This window comes from Heloderma suspectum, chromosome 2, assembly GCF_057233095.1.
Source record: "Heloderma suspectum isolate Gila_16-S chromosome 2, 16-S_ref, whole genome shotgun sequence".
NCBI classification, from domain to species: domain Eukaryota; kingdom Metazoa; phylum Chordata; class Lepidosauria; order Squamata; family Helodermatidae; genus Heloderma; species Heloderma suspectum.
The window spans coordinates 205,734,666-205,754,515 of NC_139459.1; the positions used below are offsets into that span (position 1 = coordinate 205,734,666).

The 19,850-nt window shown below is 44.7% G+C and overlaps 1 protein-coding gene across 4 annotated transcripts in view; it reads left to right on the top strand.

The window, feature by feature from the left end:
* The window catches only part of LOC146353864 (uncharacterized), a 101,600-nt gene that overhangs the window by 24,454 nt on the left and 57,296 nt on the right, over window positions 1–19,850 (top strand). Inside the window, exon 2 of one of the 4 annotated variants that reach the window (XR_014788193.1) lies at window positions 6,916–7,037. The exons of 1 other annotated variant lie outside the window; for it this stretch is intronic. The gene's annotated coding sequence lies outside the window, so the exon portion shown is untranslated. Of the gene's footprint in view, window positions 1–6,915; window positions 7,038–10,648; window positions 10,777–19,850 lie in introns of those variants that run through there. 2 more of the 4 variants (XR_014788194.1, XR_014788195.1) reach the window with 2 other exon arrangements.

Genomic DNA, 19,850 nt, shown 5'->3' on the forward strand with positions numbered 1-19,850 from the left:
ATCAATGCCACACAATCCACAAACCATGTAATGGGTTGTGCATCATGCCAAATATTTACAGCATCAACCAGATGGTGTTGATAATGGGAATCTCATTCCTCTCCATGTCCTCACAGCATGGAGCAGCAGAACCTCTGCTTACTCGCGTGGCTGGCCTAGAACTTGCACGGGGCGTTCCTCAGAGCCAAACTCCATGTAATGCTAATTGTGGAGCTGAGTCAGGGCTGGCGTCAAGGCCTGACATGGTCAGGCACTTGCAGAGGGCCCACACATCACTGGGGGCCCACTGACAAGAGCCCCCTCAACCTCCTCCCCTTTTTCACTACTGGAACCTGCTTGCTCACCTACCTCTCACTCTGGCCCAGAGGGGTATGAGCAAATAAGCAAGCAAACAGGGGTGGTAAGAAGGAGTAGTAGTAGATACCACTGCCTGCTTACTCACTGGCTTTCTGTTTGACAAGTAACCAAGTAGTAGAAGTTATAAGGAAGACGGGGAAACTTTTTTTTAAATCCCATCTTCCCATGGGAGGAAGTGGGGGGGGGGGAAGAAAGCAAATCAGGAATTTCAAGAAAAAAAAACAGGTGTGTGTGTCCAAATCAGGGCCATGCATAGTTACTAACAGAAATCAAAACAAAAGCTGCTGCTACACACAAAGCAATTAGCACAATGTGTAGCTTGGCCCTCAGTCCCCATGATTGGGGCTTTAGTGCTCTGTTTACAGGGTCCTGAGCTTGGATAGGGACACAGGGTCCAACGCTAAACCCCACCAAAATCCACAAAGTCCAGTTCTGGCAAGGAGCGAGATCAAGTCACTTCAAGGTGAACGCCAACAAGGTCTCAGAGCACAGCGTCAGACATGGATTTAGCAAGAAGAGTGGTCCAAGGTTACTTACAGGAGTTCAGGCAGAGGCGGCACTAAGGGAGCAAGATACAATGGGCCCAGAGCTGGTGAAGAGATGTTGTTCCAGCAGCTCTCCCAGCATGGAAGTGAAGTTTTTAAGGAAGAACTGCCGGAACCCCACACAAGGTTCAGCTGTGGCTCCTTAGCAGCTTCTCTTGTGAGGAGAACTCCTACACATCAGGAGTGCTTTACTCACAAAGGAGTCCTTTGCTGCAGTTGTGCACTTCTCCTGAAGATGTCATTGTTTCCAGGAGCTCGGTGGCCCTTTTGCCTCTGCCTCTGAAGCAGAGCTCCCTTTTTCCTGGGGTGGTGGTGAACCCTTGGCAGAGTCTTCTGAGGGCCCAGGATCCTCCTGATCCATTGGCATGGGTAGAACCTGGGCATTGCCACTTACTGAGATCTCTGGGTCCTCTTCTGAAGAGAAATCCTCTAGCTGGGGCGTGACATTCAGTCACCAAAAATTAGGAGCCAACTGCGTTCTGTGGCATTTTGCTAGTGAGTGGTGTGGCAGGACAGGAGGAGGAGGAGTTGTTCCCACAGCTGCCCAGGTAACATATATATGGAGGGAATGTTGGCTGACTGGAAGGTGGCTTGGGCATCTGGCAGGAGGAATTTGGTGGTGGCAGAGGTGGCTGGCCAGCGGGGGACTTGATTGGCAGTGCTAAAAGTAGGGATGGGCGAATCTGTCAGTTTCGCTTTCTGCCACATTCAAATGTTTAAAATCTCATTCTTTCTCAAATATAAAGAACTTTGTGAATTTTGGTAAATTCTTATAAAAACTGAATTGAAATGAAATGCGCACCCATCAGCACCAGGCAATTTCAATAGCTACAGCTATTCAGCATGGAGAAGACCTTGTTGTACCGGCCTGCCATTCAGCTGTTGAAGAGGAAGAGCCTGTCATAAAAAAGAGGTGGCAACTCTGATTAATCTCTACCATGATTGAACACAAAGAAGATTCAAACCCAGATGTCTAATAGCAAAGCACCCAATGTCATGGGCCTGGATGGATGAATCTGTCCATTTTGGTTTCTCCTACATTCTTTTTTTTAAAAAAACAACAACCTCAAGTTCTTTTTGTCCCAAATACGGAGAACGTTGTGAATTTTGGTAAATTATTATCAAATGAAGCAAAATTCTCATTCATCCCTAGCTAGGAGCTGTCCATCTGGAAGCATCCCAGGACTCTGAGCTAGAGACAACATCACTGCCCAGGCAAAGTCATAACCTGAACAGGAAGCCCTCCTGTTGGAAATAGCCCATGATTAGCCTGGGTGGACAGAGTCACTCTGGTATCTGGGTCTCCTCCTCATCGAGGGAGATGCTCCAAACTGTTGCCCTGGTTGCTCACTCCTTGGGACAGCTACTCAGAGAGATCTGGGTTCTGCTGCTTGATTCTAACCGGGGCAGCTCCTGCCAATCATCAACTATAGCAAACAAGCCAAGGACATCTGTGTCACTAAGACAGCAGGTTTATATCACAGAGGTTTAGTTAAAGGCACAGAGGTATCTGTGGGTGGTTATCATTACTATCCTGGGGGGTGGGGGGATCTTCACGACAATGGAGAGAAGTTCATTTGAGTATTATTCAGATTTTCATGGAATCGGCTTGACACACGAAGCAAGAAAAGCCAAGTGTACCTTTAAAATCTGGTTTTTGGGGGTCACACAGTGCTCAAAAGGACCATACTTCCAGGTTAGGTGTGGGGGGTAGAACTGAATTTCATCAACCTGGCAGGGGCTGCTCAACCAATGAGAGAGGCTTATTTCCCAGCCCATGTCCAGGCTCTACTACATTATTATGAAGGAGAGTAACTAATTCACAATTCTCTAGAAACAACCAAATCATCCAGTACACCATCTGAAAGCTCTCCATGAGAGCAGACCCCCCCTCCCCAATTTCACCCCATTCCAGCAAACTGTTTTGGAGTTATTGTTTTCACCACTACCACCACCATTTCTCCTTCTCTGGGCACTTTCTCCCTGTTTGCAATGATGGGCTTCCTTGATCCTGAAACCTCACCAGATCACTACTGCGATAAAGCTCTTATGCATCAGAGAAGCAACTTTATACAACAGCGGGGAAGTGAAGTAACAAACATCAGAGAAGTGCATAATCATGGAGGCTAATTATTCTCATTGGTAAAAAGGAAGTGCAGGGTGATTCTGAAGGCTTGAAAGAGCGCTCTAGGGGTTTGATGTGTTGATAAGGCAGGCAAGTTACTTTAGTTACCTAGGTTACCAAGGGCGTGGCCAGATGAAAGACACACCCCTAGGAACACTCTGATCATACCAAATTTAAAGCAGAGGGATGGGCACACAGCAGCTGAACCACAGGGGAGACAAATTAAAGAAAAACAAAGTACAAAATGTGGCTTCCCCATTCCAGGGTAAACTCTGGGGTGGGTGCAGAGTGGCCAGGACATCATATGTCCCTAATGACTTTAAGGCACAGCAGCATTGGAGAAAACCTGACATGTAGACGGGACCCTGGCTGTAAGCCAGCGCAATCGTTAAAGTAGCCCAAGGGTGCCCTTGGTGCAATCTGCCCTGGTGTCCATGCACCCTGAACATGCATCCATTTTTAGAAAGAGCTGTTTTTGGGAAAGGCTTCTGCCACTCCCATTCCCTGTGCTACAGTTAGCTCCTCCTTCCTCTTATGATCACCATCAAACAAAGGTTGGTTGGACTAGGCTGTAGTAGCTACTCTTTGAGATTAAGTCACAGATACCAGCTGGGGGTTTTGGAGTAAATGTTTACCTTACTCTGAGATATGGAGGCTGCAGTAATGGCTGCCTTTACAAGGCCAGTAAGTACTATTACTGCAACAGCTACATTTGCAATGCCAAGACCAGCCTTTAATTTCACAATTCTCAGCCTATGCAAAATTATGAACCTCTTGGTAGAAGTTAAATATAGCCCGCCAAAACACTGTCTATGGAAAGAAGGAAAATGGGTAATTCATCTCTCATTCAGAGAGCTTGCCTCCCCCAGCTTTTGGGAAAAAAAGAAATGTTGTCATTTCAGAATGAGTCACATGATCTAGGACTCTTGCAACCCCCCTCCCCCCAAATGGAGCAACAACATCATAAAAGAGACAGATTATCCAGTGGCATGCATATTTATGAAATCTCCAGTCATAAGGCAGTGCTGGGAACACAGTAAATTTTGTTGATCCAGGCTGCCAGGTTTGAGAAAGTTTGTAACTAGGCCTTTGCATATGCAAACTTGACAACGTATTAAAGAATTTATGTAAAAGGAATTAAAAAATCTCCATATTTATATGCTGCTCATCACTCATACTAAGACAACTTGACCCTGTTCTGTAACCCTGTTACAGAAACTGGCAAGGGCTACGCCAGATCTGCCAACTCATGAGGCTCGAGGGCAGAACTCCTTCCTCATTAATATTCTGCTGCTGCCCTTTGTGGGTCTGAGTGGTAGCCCACCCCCACAGAGCAGAGGAATGTTCCAAGAAGGACAAGAACAGATCGCTTGCCCTCCTCCTCCCTCTGGAAAGGATCATTGTGAGGCCACGCAACCCCTCATGCAAGAGACAGAAGTCTGGAACTGGAACTGGAACTGGGTCTATCTATCTATCATCTTATCATCTATCTATCTATCTATCTATCTATCTATCTATCTGATATTATTCACTATTTTAAATCGCCAGGTAATCATGCTTGAATTTTGTGGGAGCCACATGCAGCTTGTTAGTCTGGATGAGGTCAGTTCTACTATCAAGTCACGGTTCTCAAAACGGATATGGGAAAAATATGAGCCTAAGGAAGGTTGTTTATTTGAAGAAGTGTGCATTGCATAACTCCTAACTGTCTCCAGTTGTGGAAACATGATGTCCAAAGCAGATAACATTCCTGTCCTATATGTTGGTGGCAGTGTGTAAAGGAAGCTGCTAGAATGCATAGCAGAGAAAGTTGTCCAGACTGAGAGAGCTTCTGAACATATCAGATAAACATCAGCCCTACAGATTGCATGAATGCAATCACTGTTGAATTAAACAGTGCTTAACTGGAAGACCCTGAATTCTTTGTGGCTTGGGTTTGATTGCCATGTAATTCTGGAGAGTACTGATTTTACTGAAGTTGTTTCAGAGCAACTATTTACATCAGTGCCATGCCCTAAACTGCCTTTTCCCCATTATATTTAGGCTCATTTAATTCTAATATTAGAGCTCGAAGAAACAGAAATTGGGGTAAAGGTTGGCGGAAGGATTATAAATAATCTTCGTTATGCTGATGACACAACTCTCAGAAACCAAAGAAGGTGTGGAATATATGATCAAGAAAATCAAAGAAGAGAGTGAGAAGTTTGGACTCTCCTTAAACATCAAAAAGACCAAGCTCATGTCCACGGCAAAGAATGGAAATATCAGCATAGTAGTTGATGGTGAAGAGTTTGAATATGTAGAAGAATTTATTTTCTTAGGATCGCAGATCAATCAAAGCAGTGAATGCAGCCCAGAAATAAAACGTCGAATTGCGATGGGTTGCGCCACAATGATGAACATGAACCAAATATGGAAAAACAAGGACATCAGCTTGACAACTAAATGCAGATCAGTTTGTACCACCATGTTTGCCATAGTTACTTATGGATGCGAAAGTTGGACAACGAAGAAACAAGACAGAAAGATAATTGATGTATTTGAGCTGTGGTGTTGGAGAAGGCTCCTGTGCATTCCTTGAACAGCTAAGATAACAAATAAGCAAGTACTGGAATGTATAAACCCAGATGTGTCATTGGATGGAAAAATCATGAAACTGCAATTGACTTATTTTGGCCATGTTATGCAGAGGAACTCACTACAAAAAGCGATTATGCTCAGATTCGTTAGTGGCAAAAGGAAACCTGGCTGCCAAAGAACAAGATGGGTAGATACCATCAAAATTGATACCAACCAGAGCATGGAACAGCTCAAAGAAATAGTACAAGATCGGGATACATGGAGAGAGATGATCCATAGAATCGCTAAAAGCCGGACATGACTGAATGGATAATATCATCAATTCTAATATGTTGAAGATGTTCTTCATGGGAACGAGACCCAGCTCTCTTAGACTTAGTTATACCAAAGACAGCATGTCATTTGGATCAAGAATTGCCTATTATGGTCCAGCATAGCTACAAAAATTCTGGATTGGATGTTTCAGTCTTTTTTCTTTTTCTTTTTTGCACTCATCCAATTAATTTCCTAGTTTTACTATGTCAAGGTAAACAGGGAGAAAATAAACGGTGCAATCACTGGAGGCTTTTATCGTGCGCTCATGGTGCGTCACTCATGGAAGTTTGTGGGTCCTTTTCACAACGTTGTCAACCTCCAGGGCACATCCAGTGGTATTTCCTCGTTATTCCATGTTAAAAAGATCTGGAGATAATGGGGTATTTAAATATCCCAGATTTTCCCTACCATGTACATTTGTTGTTGTGTTATTAAACAGCCACTAGATGGCGCTGTTTCACTGAGATCTATGAAACACTGAAAATTAAAAACTTCCCCTCTCGGCAATCATGTGGTTGTCATCTCGGAGCCTGCAGTAAACATGGAAAGGCTCCAAAATGGAAGGACAGCAGGGTTTTTCTTTAATGTAGAAATGCCCAAAATCTCCCAGGAAAGATCTGACACAGTAGATAAAGGCAAGCAATTAAGGGTGTAAAGGTGGATTGCTCTGGGTTGCTGCAGTCCAGGGGCTGGAAACAGCAAGGATGGAACTCAACAAAATATTACTAACAGCATGCTGTGACTTGGTGATGTTGAGATCTGCCAAACAAGATTCACTTTATTGGCTAACTGACTAAAAGTCTTAGGACCAAGTTCAAACCAAACTAGATTCAGCACCCAAATAAGAATGAAATAATAATTAAAACCACCCATAAGAAAGCATGAATCAGAATAATCTTCAAACCATTCAAACATGGCTCCAATGTAGCCACTAAAATGAGCTTGAGTAGAAGCCAATCTTACCAGATTATCAATGTGGAACCTTTATTCCAGTTCTGGAGTCCTGAAATTCATGGATTTTATTCAGAATTCTCTTGGGGAATGAAGAATCGCCAACCAAGGTCTGGACCCTGCACGCCTTAATTTCTCTCTCTCCAGGGATTACTTCACCTCAGGCAAGTTCCATGTTCTTCAGTAATTTCTCCTTTTGGGGGCGCAGGGGATGTCATTTCTGAAGATGTTTCATTTCTGAAGCACCACAGACTTCAGTTCTCATGTGTCTATGGAAATTCTCACACAGACAACCCTGCCTTGGGCTAGCTTAGACAAATGGCAGAGTCAAAGCTTTTCCTGACTCTACCACATCAGGCAGCAGGTGGAGGAAAGCCTGTCTGAATGCTTCTTCTAGGAACAAAACAACCCTGCATGTGAAAAAGTAACATGTCATGAAGAAGGGTTCAGAATCTGGCTGTGCTGGCTGGGGGATTCTGGGAGTGGCAGTCCAACTCATCTAGAGGGCACCAGGTTGGGGAAGGCTGGTATAAACTGACCCTTTGTTGAGTGTCCAGATTTCTCAAACTGTGGAACCTCCAAGAGTGTACCTTTATTTTACCGCGTGGGCTGTATGCAGAAGGGATACAAACAACAGGGCTTTCTTGGATAATCCCAGATTAGATGTGGTGTTAAATGCTTGAATCATGCGGCCATTCTATGTGTCTCCCTGTCCCCCTAAATAATAGCTGTGTGGCCCTCCAGTCAGGATCAGGACTACAGTGCACAGGGAAGGATGGTTAATGGTCCCCTGCCCCCCAACAACAGTCCTGATGAAAAGTTCCCCCTCCTAATATTGTTATTAGCCCTGGGAAGCTAATAACAGGAGAAGGCAGTATCAGTGGAACATATTACATAAAGTGTGTAGAGCTTATGAGATCGTATCCAAAATTTCCATGTAGATGAAGTCTACGAAATAATTTCTGTTTATACTGGGAAAGCTCCCAGTCTGTCCTTTCAGACCATCTCTCTTCTGTCTCACTCTTGTTGTTTTTCTTTTGCTTTTACTGATATGTAGTCTCTTGTCTGATTTATGACCTTTCCTGGCTGAGCAATGAGACAACTAATTTCTAGGGCCCTTTAAACTAGTTGACACCAGTAGCCCACGCTTTGACCCATGACATAACGAGGGCTTAATACAGCTTTTGGATGCAACTGCTATTCAGAACAACATAGGCCTACATTTTTAAAAATCCCATTTAAAAGTGCTAGTTCTATGAAGAATCCCAACAAAAGTTTTAAAATTAGGAGAAATCTTTTGTTATATTTTTTTCATATTCCATGTGTCTGTTTGGGATAGATATTTTTTAAACGTTTTTTCCTCCACATGGAAACAAGCAGCTCGCTTTTATAATGGTGAATGATACATTCTGAATTCCAGAAGAATAAAAAGTTAAGTTCTTGAAAGTTTTGGGTGTGGTATTGGAACTCTCTTGGGGGAGCTATAGGAAAGCATATCCAGTTATTTGAGGTAATTAATAATCTGTTATGGTGTTTTTAGCCAGTTAGCGATTTTTAACCTAAGATACCCTACTAGCTAATCTAGTTTTGTTGTTGTTCAGTCGTTCAGTCGTGTCCGACTCTTCGTGACCCCATGGACCATTACCATGGGTTAAATCCAGCATTGGTCTAGCAGACATCTGCTAGCCTGAAAGGACTTTCTTTCCCTCCCCGCGGCAGCCCAGATACCTGCTGCAGTTTCCCAGGCTGCTGGAACAGGTTTTGAGGGGGTACGGGGGTAGGACTGCAGGGCAGGGCAGAGGGCGGTTCCCCCTCCCTATTCCACTGATGGGAACAGTTCTATCAGCGGCATGACAGTGTTGGATCCCACTCATTGTCTGTGTCCTCCTCTCCGCTAAAGGGTTCAGAGGAGTGTATGTGGGATCTATCCCATTTCATACTCACAACGACTCTTTGAAGTAAATAAGGCTGAGAGAGAGGAAGCAGAATAAGGCGGGAAAGAAATAGTAGAATTCTGAAGTGGTATAATGGACTGTATTACTTCAGAAAGCAGGTGGGTAGGAGAATCTCATGCTCGAAAGCTCCTTCTGCATAAGAAAGTCCCTGAAAACAGAAAAGTAGCAGAGCAAGGAGCAGGCTGGTTAGAACATTTTCCTCCAATCTGATCCTTTCTATTTGCAGAGAATACCACAATACACAATACACAACCAGCAATCATGCATCCAGTGTATAAGTGTGTGTGTGTTAGGGATGTTGGAGAATTCCGCCACGGACCCCAATGAGGCTGGATTCCAAGAATCCGGCCCCTTTGGGGCCCATGGCAGAACGGAGCACTCACCTCTGCCTCCCCAGAATCCATCCGGGTCGGCTCCCTCCGTGCATCGATCCTGTGGAGCCGGCCGCTGGGTCCACATCATTGGCGATACAGCCAGCCGCCATTGCCGTGCTGTGCCATATTGCTTTGCTGGGCTAACTAACTCCAGACGCAAATGGCGTCCACTACACCATTTGCATCCGTAAAGCTGTTAGATTTACCTAAACGCAGCCGTAAATGGCTGCATTTAGGTTAACCTAACAGCTTTACGGCCACAAATAGCGTAGTTGACGCCATTTGTGTCTGGAGTTAGCCCAGCGAAGAGATACGGCATGGCACAGCAATGGTGGCCGGCTGTATCGCCTGCGATGCAGACCTGGCGGCTGGCTCCGCAGGATCCCCATGGAGCGGAGCCGGCCCAGACAGATTCCGGGAGGGAGAGACAGATCGTGTCCCCCCGCATGCCCCCCCCGGACCGGAAATGTAGGGGATCCGTACATCCCGTGTGTGTGTGTGTATACATTTTAAAATTTGTTTATTTTTATTTTTTAAAAATTATCAACGGGATGCGCAATTGGTGATCATTTATTGTGGTTTGGAGTTATGTATAATGCGCATCGCATTGCTTACATATCAGTTTATTTGCAGAGAATAGTTTTATATGGGTGTCACAAACCCCTTGGGCCCCTCTTTTCTTAAGCACTCTCTCACACACACAATGAGAGGCTTCAGTCTCATGCCTTTAATTCATTATTCACAGGTTTATTACAGATGCAAATCCTTGAAGACTCTCTGGCTACAAAGGAATGCCTCCAGGAGAATTCAAATGGGATCACTGAAAGTTGCCCGCAGTTTGAAAGGGAGACTATCTGGCTAGGCTAACTTTGGGAGGGAGATCCCACCCCTCGTGTGATGCTTCCCTGCGTAGCCTCTCATGCATTGCTAACCGGTTCGACCATCTGAGCTCTGCCCCTGACGTTTCCCTCTTAGCTCTGCACCGCCACCTCGCATCTCTTAGGTCACAGTCTTCAAGCCCCTCCTCCTCCTGCTCGCTGCTTCTCACAGAGAGGGGTAAAGAGGAAGCTTCATGCCCGGCCATCTGGGAGTTGGTAACCTGAGAAGCATGCCTACCCATATCTGAACTGGCTTGTGAAAATGCCTCCCACAGTTCTGGCTGCTCCTCTTCTGAATCTGAGCTGCTAACTATCTCCCTGCGCCGCTCAGAATCAATCCTGACATCGAGGGAGTATACCAAAATGACATCCTCCATTTGCAACATGAAGGTGGTACAATCTACTCTGTAGATTGCTACATATAAGATACAGCAAACGCGCTTTAAATACACTGATGTGTTGTTGCTGTAATCAGCTTTGAACGTATACAAGAGCAGGTCATTAAACCTTGTTGAGAATCTTGTCCCCGCCCCCCGCTCTGAAATCCCATAAACACATGCCTACTCGTGATGCAGCAAACTGAAGTGACCTGCCTCATGTGGCACCGTGGAGTGGCTTCAGGGTGGTGATGGTGGGAGACAGAGGAAGGCAGGAACTGATGTCTGACTGATGCAGCATGGCTCACTGGGTGTTTATGTGAGTGTATCAGTGTGTGTGCCATTTGGCCTCCACTCCAGGGACAGGGGGAGGCACTATTTGGGCTCTGCTTGAGGCAGCAAACTGACGTGGTCTGGCAGGGGCAGCTAAGCATGACCCTAGCTGGATTGGGGCTGATCCATATAGATTTTAACATAGAGATTTCTGTGGTACTCCAGTTTTTGAGCTATATGACCCTACAATGATGAGGTGTAAGGGATGCTGTCACCATAAGCAGCAGGAAAAAGAAATAAAGGGAAATGAATTGTTTTGTGAGGAAATGGGAGGCTGAAAATTCTGACATTGTCACAGCGGCAGGCCATATCTCAAATGGAAGAATTTGAAGGAAATGTAGCTCGACGATCAAAGTAAGGTAGGCTGAAGTGGGTTAAAAACCATGCTGTTAATGACCAACCAAAATCTAGAAAATGTCACAGACACACTACAGGCTAAACAAACATGCCCCAGCAAGGTTAAGTACCATGGGCCATCAACCTTTCCTTCACGAATATGAAATGAAGGCTTCTCATCTCTGGGAACCATTTCATGATGATTATTATTGGTGGCTGTAAAAAAGGCAAGAAGTGATTTGGCATGTTCTCTTCGAAAACAGGGATGAGTCAAACATAAAATGTTACATCCCGTAGAAGGTCAAAACCAAAGCCAAGTAGCACGTCACTCAGGGGGGAAGAAGGAGAAATTGATTTTCTGGGCAGGGGTTTGAATGCTCATGTCCTTGATTATTCTTCTATCCAGAGTGTTCCACCTTTGGCTGCAGAAAGGTCGAACTCCAGACTGATATATATTGGACTCCCTCCACCCACCCCCACAAAGTACCATGGCTGAAGGATGTGGTTTTTGTTTTCCTTAAGCAGTTTTTGGGGGAGTGGGGCATGGGGGAAAATGATACGGCTCACAGGAGACCATTTCTTTGGACACATTAAGCAAAATGCTGGGAAGTTGCTTAGAGACTTCCTAGCATCATTAAGAATCAGAGCCAGTTGGTGTGAAGACACCCCCTGTTCTATATTTCTTGAGTCATTCTGAAGTGACAGGTAATGGTGTCCTTTTGACAAGATTCTAGCAGTGATGGTTGAGGTTCAAATGAGAAAAGGGCAATGAGAGAGGATTCTAGGGTATGAGTGGAACAGGTAAGCAGGTATTTAAAAATAAGACATTCCACTGTTGGTGGTCAAAGACTTGGAAACATTGTACTACTGTGACTTAACTATTCAGGTAAAATGAGAACTACAATAGTACTCCATTGGATCCATATTTAGCCATATAGTTAGAGTAGACACACAGAAATCAATGACTAACTTAAATCCCATTGATTGTGATGGGTCTACTTGAAGTAGAACTAAATCTGGATCTGTTTTGCCAAAGGCAGAGAGGTTCTTTCTTGGATTCAGAGCAATGTCTACATAAGGGAGTAAGAATCAAAAAGTTTTATTAACTACAGCAGGCAGAGTATTACAGCTAAGCATATGGTGTTTATAAAGCAAAACTAAGCAAAATATCGTACTCCTCCGTTCTGCTGTCGGGGGACCCAGATAACGACAGTGGAGAGACTCCAGTTTGCCGATGCGCAGCACCTCCATGGTCCCAGTCTGCACCGAAGCTCCCACTGGGTGATGCTTGGGAGGGTCTTATCTACCCGAAGTCTCCCATGGCTAGCTGCTATCTTCCACAGCTCCCTAATCAATTACACCTGCTGTGATGGTCTCATGATGTCTAAGCATTTTTTAATCTTCAGTTAAATTAGCAGGTGGACCACAGCCAAAGAGATTCTCCCAGCCTTCCAAGGCCATATCATCCTAACTGGTTAGAAAACCAAGAGTCAGGCCAAGAGGCTAGAAGGCTCTTAAAGAGGCCTAAGAGATCTGGTTTTTAAGGTCTCACAGGAGCATCAGGCATAAAAGAAGCAGTTGTAGCATGTCGCACTATCTCCTTGATATACAAAAGTCTTCCGGGGCATTTCCACTACAGGATCTGACCCCATATGTTGATAACACTGGTACTTCGCAGCATTTTACAGTTGTCACTTACAGTACATCAGGGGTGGGCAGAAAGTAGATCTCCAGATGTTTTGGACTTCAACTCCAAACATTCCTGACAATAGGCCATGCTGGCAGGGGGCGGGGTCTAGGAGTCAATGTCCCAAACATCTGGAGATCTACTTTCTACCCACTCATCAGCATCTACATCCTAAGCAAAAGTCAGCCATAAGCGTCTGCCTCTCATATTTGTCCTGGAGAGACCAGGTATGCAGAAGTATTATGCTAGGTCTGCTCAAAACTGCACATTTCAAATATGAGGCTAAGTGCTGGTTCACACATGCAGCATACTGGATAACTGCAGCATCAGTTGATGATTTTCATGTGAGAATGCACCACCACAGATCAGACACCACTATGACAGAGTCAAGGCACCTCATATCACCTCATATCACTTCTAGCATAAACTTTTAGACAGAATCTCTGAGGCATGAAGTGATAAGACACATCTTGCCGATACTTAGCCAGCGCTGCTGTTTGCTGGCCTGTTTGGGGGCATGATTCAAAGTGCTACTTGTTACCTATAAAGTCCTGAGGGGCTTGCAGCTGGGCTACGTAAAGGACAATCTTCTGCATAAGCTTGCAGGAACCTTTCATTCTTCACCTGAGGCCCTTCCCTGGGTTCTCCTGCCATCTGAGGGAGACAGATGTTGGCCATCTCGGTTGTTGTGCCTCACATATGGAACACCATCCCCAGAGAAGCTTGCCTGGGACCAACTTTGATCTCTGCTTGGTGCCAATCAAATAACTGTTTATTTGCCAGGCATTCCAGCAGGTTTTAGTGTTGTTTTATAGCTTTGCTGAATTTTAGTTGCTTTTGCTTCTGTAATTGTATTGCTTTTTTATATTTTTTATATTTATTTTTGAACTGTGCACTGCTCTGAGAATCCTATTACTGAAGAGTAGTTTATACATGGATTGAAATTATTAGACTACCTTCTCCCATATGAGCCTGGCTGAGTTTTAGATCTTCCAGGGAGGCTCTTCTCTTGGTACTGCCGCCATCAGAGGCACATTTGGTGGGGACCTGAGAGAGGGCCTTCTCGGTGGCTGCTCCCAGGCTCTAGAACTCCTTGCTGAGGGAGGCTAGGTTGGCTCCCTCTCTATTGCCTTTCCACCAGCAGGCAATGACATTTTTATTCAGGTGGGCCTTTGGCATATATGCTGGTCTGTTGCTGAAGGGTGTTTTTAATTGGTTGGTGTTGCTTATTTCTGTTGTTGTTGTTGTGTTTTTAATTATATTTTCAATTTATTTGTTCTTATGCTATGTTTTCATTAAGATTGTGTTTTTAATTCTAAGCACTCACTTAGGTTAGTGTATATGGGGTTGCAGCCTAAGGATTGTACTGTGAATAGGGAAATGACTGATGAGGGTACACTGCACATTTAATGGAAAATGTATGATGTCTTCATCCCCATTGCACCAAAGTGACTGCAGCCCAGGCAACGAGCAGGGAGGTGGCCCATTCTCAAGACGCCCTTCTCTAACTGTGGTATTTAGCTTATGAGCCAAAGAAAGAGCTGATGAAAAAGGCTGAGCTGGACTCAAATTACTAATCCCCTTTAGAGCTTGTTCCTGCGCAGTGCAGCAATCCTCCTCAGAAATGAGCAATGCGCGGCAGAAAAGGGCTGTGGAAAGACAGAATTTTTTTTAAAGGGGGAAAAAGGCTCAGTCAAAACCATTCTGCACATCATCTTTGGAAACAGTTGACATATGTGCGTGTTTGCTGGTAAAACACACACCTTCCCAAAACAGCGAATAAACTTGTGGTCAGTTGCTATGGGTAAATTTAAGAGATGATACAAACGTTTATTCCAAACTCTCCCCCCGCCCCCACCCAGGTTACTGAAAGGTTAACTTTTGTTTTCTCTTCCACACAAACAGGATGTGGCTACTCAAGCACTAAAAAAGCAGCAAAGTCATCTTTTTTCCATCACATCCCCAGATTGTTTGAATCCCTTAGGTGCAGTCTGAAGCTTGTCTTCAGGTTTTAGGGGCTTGGAGTCATGTCAACTGAGCATACGAAGAGGTAGGGTGGGAGGCGGGGCGGGGAGGAGAAGTCAAAGGAACACAGAAGGTTTTAATGAGTCTGGATCTTAAACAATCAAAGCTCAACACCCAAAGAAACATAAGCATGGATTATCATTTTTTTTTTTTAAAAGAAAGAGAATGACACCAAAAAGTGTCAAAAAGATTTAATATATTTTATAGCAGCCTTCCCCAACCTGGCGCCCTCCAGAGGGGTTGGACTACAACCCCCATCATAGCCAGGGATGTTGGCTGGGGATGGTGGGGATTGTAGTTCAACACCTCTGTTAAAAGCTGTTTTATGGTATAATCCTCCCTTCACACACACACACACACACACACACACACACACGACTGAACAACAAAGTGGCTGCAATTCTAAACAAACATATTAGGGAATGAGCCACATTGAATATTGTCAGGCAAATTTCTGAATAAACATGTATAGTATTTCATAGGATGTTCTCTAAATGTGATTGTATAGTAGCATCATCTTTAGCTTACTATGGCCATTTTGATAAGCCTATGGTCTTTCTTAAGCCTCCATGTATTCCTATAGCAAAGTTTCTACTAATGATGGCTACTGGATGGCTACTGGATAGCCACTGGAATGCATCAATTCCTTCCAATTCTTGTTGCCAAATTATTTGAATCTTTTCGATGTTGTGAGGTTTGCCATCAGGCTTTTAGTATTTGTGGGAACCATATAGTCATCAGCTGAGCATATGAAGCAGAAAAGAAAAAGAAATAAAAGGAACACAGAACATTTCAATTAATCTAAAATGGGTCCTAAAATGTTTAATTTAATGAGTTTAAAACACAAAAAACAGAGAAACATAAACATTGGCTTTTAAAGAAATATATTAAAATATATAAAATACAGAATTCTGTTCCAATCTTCTGAAAAACTCATTTCTATGTATATGATATTTGAAGAGTGTTGTCCTTTCTGAATATTTGTCTGTTAATCTGGCTGCAAATTGGAGATATGCCTTTGATTTCAAAGTGTGTACAAGATGTGTAAACTTGGAATGCTGAACACTGAAACACTTTCTCTAGTAAATGGCTTTCAGGTCCTAAACACCCCCAGGTATTTTGAGAAATGGTAGCTCGAAGGATAAAACAGTGCAACTAAAAAGAGTTTAATGGGCTGCAGTATGGTGGGTGGGAGGGAGATGGGAGAAGCCTTTTTCTAGACATAAGGCTAGCAGGTAAACATGGAGAAATATAAATGCAACACTAAAAAAGTTCTCATATGTATGCAGAGAGCTTCACTAAAATCTTAGTAAATTATACCTCTGATTAAGCTACTCATTAAAGTACTGTGGAGAAATTCCAGTATATTTAGGAGCATGACAGGAGACAGGTAGAAAATTATAGTAATTTGAGCTGCATTTAAAAAGAGGGTTGTAGATCACCCCATGTGTCTAGATGAGGGCATCCCACATTTAAAGTCATGGGGCAATGAATAACTCCATCTATAATACAAGCCATTTTATTTCTGCTGAAGTTTGCTAGATGTCAAAGGGACATGATTTCACAGATGACATCATTATCACATCATCTGATTATATGTTGTTGGGGACCTTTTATGCTCTTTTCATCCCTTTGGTATAGATTTATTTCATGTTTCTACATCCTACCCATGAAAGGCTTAGCTGACCATCAAGCACATAGTTAAACCATGGGATTCACTACTACAAGATGTGGTGATGGCCACCTACTTGGATAACTTTAAAAGGGGATTAGACAAATTCAGGGCAGATAAAGCTATCACTGTCTGTCTACTAGTCCTTGAGGCCCGTCTACATGGGAGATTTTCTATGATGCTGCTGTGGCTTAAATTCGTTAGGGACACATGATGTTGTGGCCGTTCTGCAGCCACCCTGTTTACCTGAGGGGAAGCCGCATTTTTGAGAGTACTTTTACTCCATTGTTTTTCTTTAATTCAGCTCCCTTGCGGTTCAGCTGCTGTGTGCCTATCCCTCCATTTTAAATTCGGTATGATTGGGGCGTTCCTAGGGGTTTGTCTTTCACCTGGCTGTGCCCTCGGTAACCTAGGTAACTAGAATAACTACCCTGCCTTTCCAACACACCAAAGCACTAGAGCACTCTTTTGAGCCTTCAGAATGCTGCTGCACTTCCTTTTCACCAGTGGGAGTAATTAGCCTCTGTGATTATGCACTTCTCTGATGTTTGGATTACTTAGCTTCTGTGATGTTGTGTGAAGTCACTTCTCTGATGTCGCATAACTTCACTTCTCTGTGATGCTTGCAGTAAGGGCTTAAGGGCATACGCCCTTATGTGAATAAGGGCTTAATCACAGTAGCAATCTATTGTGGTCTCAGGATCATGGGCAGAGAAGCCTGTCATTGCAAGCAGGCAGAAGTGTCCAGGGAAGGAGAAAGGGGGGCTGGAAGCTATAACTCTGTGACAGTTTGCTGGAATGGAGCGAAATGGGGGTGGCGGTGACGGTGACATGTTCTCATTAGGGATGGCAGAGAATTCTGCCACGGATCTCGGTGAGGCCAAATGCCAGTGCATTCAGCTCCCCGAAATCTGTGGCGGAATGGCCTGCCACCCCTCCACCCCCCGCGGATCCCCCCTGGGACGAGACTTACCTGGGGCGGATCTTCCGGGCGGTGGTGGCTCCGGCGGCGGCAGCTGGTCTTCCGACTCGCCGCCGCCGCCATTTGCAGTCTTGTCGCTGTATTTTTTTTATTTTAAAAGACGTGATAGGCTACGTAAAGACTTACGTAGCCTATCACGTCTGGCTTAAAAACAAAAAAAAAGCGTACGCAAATGGCGGCAGCTACGGCCACCGCCATTTGTGTTCCTTATTTTTGGCCGTCTTAGTCTATGTAAATATTTACGTAGACTAAGACGGCGAAAATAAGGGGAACGCAAATAGCGTAGCGGACGCTATTTGTGTTCCCCCTTATTTTCACCGTCTTAGTCTACGTAAATATTTACGTAGACTAAGAAGGCCAAAAATAAGGAATGCAAATGGCGGCGGCCGTAGCTGCCGCCATTTGCGTACGCGCGTTTGTTTTTAAAGCGAGACGTGATAGGCTACATAAGTCTTTACGTAGCTTATCACGGCTGACTACAGGGATGCAAATGGCGGCAGCTACGGCCGCCGCCATTTCCGTCCTGCTAGCCAGAGGCCGGATGTCCCCGCGGAGCGGAGCTGGCCAGCCAGGATTCCGAGGGGAGGGACGGAGCGCCTCCCCGCCCCCCCAGCGGAACCCGGCGGAGCCAGGTAAGGGCACTTTCGTACATCCCTAGCTCTCATAGAGAGCCTCAAGATGCTGCACTGGAGAATTGAGGATTTTGGTTTCTTCATGCAAAAGTGTGCACATTGGGGGAAAGGTGGGGGGAGTTCTAACTCTGTGACAGTTTGCTGGAATGGGATTGTGAATTAGTTACTCTCCATTCATAATAATGTAGTAGCAGGGGGAAGCCTGGACAGGGGCAGGGAAACAAGCCTCTCTCATTGGTTGAGCAGCCCCTGCCAGGTTGATAATGTTCAGTTCTACTCCCCCCACCAAACCCAGAAGTATGTTCCGTTCTAGTGCTGTGTGACCCGTGACAAGCAGATTTTTAAGGTACAGTACGCACAGCTTTTCTTGCTTCATGTGTCCCTGATGGGCCAAAGCTGATTCCATGAAAATCTGGAGAATATTCCAATGCGCTTCTCATTCTGTTCTTGTGAAGATCCCTCCCGATGGCTATATGCTGCCTCCAGAGGCAGCAAACCTCTGAATGCCAGTCACTGCGGAACAACAGCTGGAGAGGACTATTGCCCTGCTTGTGGTCTTCCCATTAGGGGATCTGATTGCCACTGTGGGAAGCTGGGTGCTGGATTAAATAGGCTTTTGGTCTGATCAAAGAGGGCTCTTCTTATGCTATTACCGAGGGCTGGTTTATTCCCAAACCAGGTAACTCCAAACAGCTCCTTTGTAAGGATGGCATATTTGCAGCAGCCACCATAGAGGAAAGGATCCTTTCTTTTTTAGTGCTGTATTTGTGTATCTATCTCAAGGGTGGGCAACTTCTGGCCCTCCAGATGTTTTGGCCTACAACTGCCATCAGCCCTAGCCAACATAGCTAATGGTGAAGGATCATGGGAGTTGTAGGCCAAAACGTCTGTAGAACAACAAATTGCCTATCTCTGATCTATATTCTGATGAAGGAAAGACAGAGGGCAGTGGTGTTCAAGGAGGCAAGAAAGGGCAAGGCAGCAAGCAAGGCTTTCTAACAGCAGAAGGAAATTATTATTATTATTATTATTATTATTATTATTATTATTTAGGCGGAGTAGGCAGAGATAAGGAGGTGTGGGTGATGATTAGCAGCGGCCAGCTGAAATTGGGCAGCGGCAGGACTTTCTTTGACTGTGGGAAGAGTAAGAAGAATTTTGCCAGGGCCAGCCCAGGACATTTTGCTGCCTGAGGCAAGGGAAGGCTGTCTCCCCGCCACCCACAAGGATTCCAGACAAAATTTATCAATAATTTGATTTCAAGCCTGAGTCCATGCAAAAGGGGAAAACCATAACTACAAGTCTTCCATACAATAGACACACACTCGCGCGCGCGCACACACACACACATGTTGTATGCTTAGGCCCTGCATTCTGTTCAGGTTCCTCACTTTGTATTAATAATATACATAATTCTCTGAGATCAAAAAGTGTTTCCCCTTAGTATTAAAGAAATAGCTGAGGATAACAAAACTGGCATGGAGTGTGATTTAGTATTTCTCCCACCGTCCTGGAGCTTTGTGCTGCCTAGACTATGCTGCCAGGTGTGAAGTGTGGTGAGGTGAGGTGCCTCCCAGCCTTGGCCAGCTGAGGTGGCTGCTACACTTTGGCTTATTATAGGTATCATTGCTCTGGGCTTGGAAGCTCAGCATCAACCCAAAGAGGACTCTGATCCTAATGAGGCACTAGTCACCCTACTCCAAGAACCATCAGCACCCTCTCATGC